This window comes from Sardina pilchardus, chromosome 3, assembly GCF_963854185.1.
Source record: "Sardina pilchardus chromosome 3, fSarPil1.1, whole genome shotgun sequence".
Classification (NCBI taxonomy): domain Eukaryota; kingdom Metazoa; phylum Chordata; class Actinopteri; order Clupeiformes; family Clupeidae; genus Sardina; species Sardina pilchardus.
In genome coordinates, this window is record NC_084996.1 from 34,938,534 (window position 1) to 34,944,533 (window position 6,000).

At 41.9% G+C, this 6,000-nt stretch overlaps 1 long non-coding RNA gene across 1 annotated transcript; it reads right to left on the bottom strand.

Annotated features, from left to right (window-relative positions):
* Positions 1-4,441: 4,441 nt before the first annotated feature.
* LOC134076261 (uncharacterized) lies at positions 4,442-5,165 on the bottom strand. The gene is made up of 3 exons (XR_009938578.1): positions 5,079-5,165; positions 4,749-4,844; positions 4,442-4,571 (listed from the first exon to the last, which is right to left on the bottom strand). It is a non-coding gene; the product is annotated as an uncharacterized LOC134076261 (long non-coding RNA).
* Positions 5,166-6,000: the final 835 nt, after the last annotated feature.

A 6,000-nucleotide genomic window follows, 5' to 3' on the forward strand; every position in this document is an offset into this window, starting at 1 on the left:
TGATTCCTTAAATGCAAAAATTCAATAGACCATCTTGAGGTTATTTTTTTGAATAGGCCTAGTTGGACCATTTATTGTTGATGTTGATGTTTACAAAACTTGAGTAAAAATAAAGAAAAACAATTAAACTAAAGCAGTCTTTCAGATCAAATGGTTTGGCTTGTCACAGCACACGGTCACGGTCCTTCACGTAGCACACAGCACGGTCAAAAGACTGTTTGCCCTCTCAGCCACGCCCAGATGCTGTGGCTTCCTGCTCTTGAGGCTTTTCCCCTTGGGCTCCTCCTTCAGCCTCCACTGACCTTGACCTTCAAGTCCACTAGATGGGGGTAGACAGGCAACCTATGGCCATATACAATCACTCACTCATTCACACATACACTCACACACTACTATTCACAAGAAAGAAACATAAATCAACACAAAACGTAATTTGGCTCCTACAGTTATTTTTTTTGAATAGGCCTAGTTGGATTTGAACTTGGCTGAATTAGTTGTGGTAAAGATGGTGGCAACAATCTTTTAGATTTTTGAACAGAGAATGAATAATTATTTAAATTGCACCCATTTTAACAGTTGCAAATTTATGAAAGTAGGTCAAATGTTTTTGTTGGATGTAAGGAAGGCAAGTAGGCTACTTCTGTTCTTCAACTTAAGTAAAAATCTGATTTAGCAACTTAGTTGGATTGGAGTAATATTTGACAATTGGTTTATCTACAGTATGCTTGACTTAAGCAAAGGAATTGTGTACTTGACCTCTGACCATATGGATGCAGCTGTGTGTGTGTGTGGGGGGGGGGGGGGGGGGGGGGGATATTTATGGGTGATGTTACATAGGCCTATACAAGAGGAGACCAATGCCTGGCCCATTAATCAGAAAACCCAACGCAAAAACAAACAACAATAAGCTCATAGGCAAGACACAAACTACCCAGAGAGCCTGTATGACTGTATCTGTACAAATGATTTCTATGTAGTGACATTTCCAGACAATGCCGCACCAACCGCGCTCATTAAAAGATGTAGGATCCATTGGAAAAAAACACCAAACACCTGAGTGGAGCTGCCCTGAGCAGGAAATCCCGAAAGGGATGGTGTTTCAAGAGACACCAGGCCATTGCTCAGGTACTTCCCAACACTGATTTCCTATAGCGCAGTGTCAAGGCAAATGTAGATCAGAACTTGACTTGCCTTGCTAAGTATTTGAAAATTTCCCATGTCTGTAAGATGGTTTTGAAAAAACTAAATGTTATTTCTTTAGGTTAGTGCTTAATTGATTGTTTTATTGATAATATTGCTATTCTCCCTTTTTGTAATTGTTCACTGTTATTTAATTTGTATTGTTATTTATTTGTATGTCGCTTTGGACAAAGGCGTCTGCTAAATAACCATAACCATAACCATAACCATTTCTTCTTTGTTCAGGATGCTCCCAGCAGCAGTGCCTGTAAAGCTCTCGCCAAGGCAGAGAAGAAGACCAGAAAGGCTGAGACGAAGAACAAGGCGAAAACCCAGAAGCATGACCAAGATGACTACATCAAGCCTAAGAGATTCTGGCATCGCTTTTTGACCATGGGCTGTGCCTCCTCATCAACAAGCCTCTGAACAGACTGTGAACGAGGCTCACTTTTTAATTATAGGTCTACATTTATTTTTCTACAGAGTATTTTAAAAGCATTTTATTTTAAATAAATACACATTTATGCATTAATCACATGATTCTATTTCTATTATTCCTTTATGTAAATATCTATGTCTGCCTAAATTCATGGATGTCTATGATCACCACCACAGCCATACATGTACTGTAAATGATGAAGTGCCTTCAAAAGGTTGACTTGCGTATATATAAAGCGTATATAAAAAGCATAAAAAGAATGATGATTAAGTGAACTTTTACACAGTTCCTTTCCAGTTGAGGCACTTGCTTCTGGCTTCAGGGCCTTGACTCTTACGCAATCCTTGCGAGGCATTTCAGCACCCTGGCTATAGACCTTGCCAGACATGCTCTACTGTGCTCCATCAAATAGTTTAGTATATAGTTTAGAAAATAGTGTGAAAAGTGCAATGCATCAACTAGGAAAAGAAACAAACTCCCATGCACACTCATTGATACATTTTTTAAGTATGCAGTATGTCTCGTGCTGATGACAGAGGACTGTCTGTTGCTATCATTTGTATACAACCAGTGGCTGTGCCATGGACATGTATTTTCTGTACTGTACTGAGTACTGCATTTAAAAAAAATATGTGTTTGCTTTCAAAAGGATTCAGTAAGAAATGAATGTGCCAGAGTTTATTTTCACATCTGGTTAAACCTTTTGGAATCAGAAGTGAATTGAAGGTGTCCAGACCAACTGAGAATTGGTCTAAATGCTTGTAAAAATGATGTACTATAGAATGAGTTCACAGTGTGTTCTTTTTTGGAGCCAATGGATACAGAGTGAACAGAAAGTCACTCTAGTCCTCCTCAAACAATTATATTTGGTTACATCTCCATTAGTATGCCTTCACTACACACCGACAAACGTATAACAGTAAAACATATTGGCTATAGACACAAAAGGGAGACCCAATATTTTATTCCAGAACGAAACACCCCTGTATGCTACAATAGGCACTCACCTACTTGCTTAGAGAGAACACAGAGGGAGAGGGGGGATTACAACCTTTTGCAATGGCGACAGTCGGGGAAAGGACACAAAAAATGCAGTGTTATCTTTCTGTAGGCCTAATATTTTCTTTTATCGCAACTGACTGTTTCATGAAACTCATGAATGTAGTATTTTATTCCTATTGCGAGTAGATATTCCCCCAATTGGTATTCAAAATGAAAGGCCCTGTGCTTTTTTTCTAAAAGGTAAAACCAGTGAAACAAATTTCATTAAACGTTGATAAAATATTGTCCAGACCACCAAACTCATGGAAACAAATACAGCATGAGCCTGTGCCTGTCTTTGGTCCGTCTTTGCACTACAACACTTTTGTTTTATTGTATTTTTTTACTGGGGTATTGTTTGAGTAACCTGACTTTCGCCAGATCCTGTAGCTATTAAACCCTTTCAGATGGGTAGCCTATGCTGCTGCCAGTTTAATTCACGCCGCCATATGGAATATCAACGAGGGTACTTTTCTCTGTTGGCAATGGCTGTAGCACTATTTTGAAAACATTTGAGGTTTATACCGAAATTCAGGATGCCTCTGGTTGCTGAAGTCGTGGACCTACACAACAAAACAAAACGGATCCGAGTAGCCGCTTAACAATTTATGAAGGTAGGCCTATGTCAGCAAAAATCCTTGATTAGCAGCACCCTGCAATGCTCACTGGTGTCAGCTAGCTACAGAGATGGCTGATACTAGTGCCCTATATGTGTATTTTTTAACTGGGGTATTGTTTTACCCCTTTTCCACCGACGCGATTCTGGTGCTGGTTCGGAGCCAGTGCCAAGTCTGGAACCGGTTCTTTGCTTTTCCACACAAAATAACCTGGCTCTGGGCCAGGAAAACTGGTTCCAACTCAGCACCAACTTTGAGCTGGACCAGAGATAAGAACCAGTTACGTCAGCAAATCAGAAGCTTGCGTTGTCCACAGAGGCGGGAGTAACAAAAAAAATCTGAAAACAATGGCGGCAGCTCCAGGGGTCTAACTGGAAATATTCAATGTGAATAAAGGTTTCTTGACCACTTTTAATGGCTAATTTTGATACGGTTTATTATATGCGACACAAATGTGTCCCGGACACACAGATCATTGCAGGTTGCTGTAAGCTCCCGAACGGTAAAGTTAGCTTGTTAGCTTGTTGACCAAAACATAGCAACCTAGCATGCTGATATAACTACTGTGGTGTTTCTGGTCAGGCTAACGTTAGCAGCAAAAAAAGCAGCGTAGTATGGTCATAACCATAACAACGGGTGCTAATCAAGTGCTAATGTTGGCTAACATGCTTTTCTAGCGACTGCAATAAATACACATGCAACATAGGGCACGTCCGGTTTTATTCCACAAATGGATACAGTGATACAGTTGAACTCTCTCGACATTTGAGCTTTTTGTGCTCAAAGTTAATCGTAATAAGTTTTTCCACCACATCTCCATTTCTGCTGGTTGTTTTGGGATACAAAAGCGCACGTAAACAGTGACGTAGCGACGCAGCACTACTCTGGAACTCAGTCTGTGGAAAAGCGAGCTGGTTCTTGAATAATCGGCAGGTAGCACCAGCACCGAACTGGCACTAGCACCAGCCCGGAACCAGCACCTGGTTCGTGGCGGTGGAAAGGGGGTATTTGAGTAACCTGACTTTCGCCAGATCCTGTAGTTCGCTGTCGAAACGCCTCTGGTGGAGCATGGCGGAACTACAAGGGTCTGGCGAGAGTCAGGCTATTGTTTGAATGAATAAAGAGTGCAATTCAGCAACATCTTTAATGGCCAAAATACTTTATTTGATTAGGCAATTAAAGACCAATAATTATCCAAATAATAATAAAATAAGTAATCAAACAATAACAGACACAGGCGTAGTCTTCTGATGCCTGATTGCAGCCATCCAGTCTTGGAGGCAGGTGTTCATCCTCTGAAAAAGAGAACATGCATTAATTCAACTGTGCTGTACCCTGAGTTATGGGGCTTCTATTCAATTTCTAAATCCTGAGAACTTTAACCTCTTTTTGTTCTTTTGTAATATATCTGTTTCAGGCTGTAGTTACAAAGTTATTCATTGGAGTTTGTGATTGTTCGAGCAGCTTCATACCTTGCACATCTCCCTCCTCTGTGTTTAAAACGTGTTCTCCGTCCTCCAAGTTATCATTCTCCAGTACAGGCAGAGTTGGGCTGCTGGACTCAGTGCCTATCAAAATGCATTTTGTTTCCAAATACATATCAGTTACATGGTACAGCTTGATTTCTAATTCCATTTCTATTCCAGATCCAGTTTTTCAGTGTTCTAATATAAAACATCCTTCGTGATTGAGGCTCTAAGATTCAGACATTTACTGAGTGTCTCACAAATGTCTCATCCCAAACATTAACCTTACCATCCTGAAATACAAACGTGTTGATTCTAGTCCACTATTTCACTTACGTGTCCCTGTTTTGTCCTGGATGGCTGGTGTCCCATGCAGGACCATGTTCTGCCATCTCTGGCTGCAGGCCTTTTTGCCTGACAGGACCCAGATAGCAAGCATAGTCGGCCCGATTCTGGCTGAGTGCCGGCAGTGTCGGCCGAGGCCCGGATCGGCTGAAGCACAGCAAACACAGTCGGCCCGATCCTGGCTGAGTGCTGCCACTGTCGGCGGAGCTTCAATCGGCTGAGGCATTGTACCCCCGTTGAATGGGCCGACACTGACATGCAGTAGTTGGGCTGGTTACTTTGTTTCTTACTTGGCCCGATTGTGGTTTGACGGGCTACTGCCGATGTTCGAAGCAAGTTCGGCTGAAGAACAACAAACACTGTCGGCCCGATCCTGGCTGAGTGCTGCCACTGTCGGTGGAGTTTCAGTCGGCTGAGGCACTGTACCCCCGTTGACTGGGCCGACACTGACACGCAGTAGTTGGGCTGAATACTTTGCATCTTACTTGGCCCGATTATGGTTTGATGGGCTACTGCCGGAGTTCGGCAGACGGATCTCATACAGCGTGTGGGCCGATACTTACAGAACGGACACTGATCAGTAGCATTGATGTTGGCGGCAAAATTGAAATAGTAAACGGCAGACGGAAACTAAACGTACATGGCCCGATTCTGTAAAGTGACTGTCGGCCCATTACATGTGGAAGAGCGGTGGAACATATTAACTGAAGATTGAAACCAGAACGGCGCGAAACTGTCTCGTTTTGGACACTGTCTGTGGTAAGTGACATTACTTTTACCTTTCCCTCCTATTCAAAGTAAATTATTAAGAGTGTAAATTATCTCAGGCATAATCCTAACAGTTTAACTGTCAACCAACCATAAGCTACCAAGAATAGGTTTAAAACTAAACGGCTTGATATTGACCAAGAAA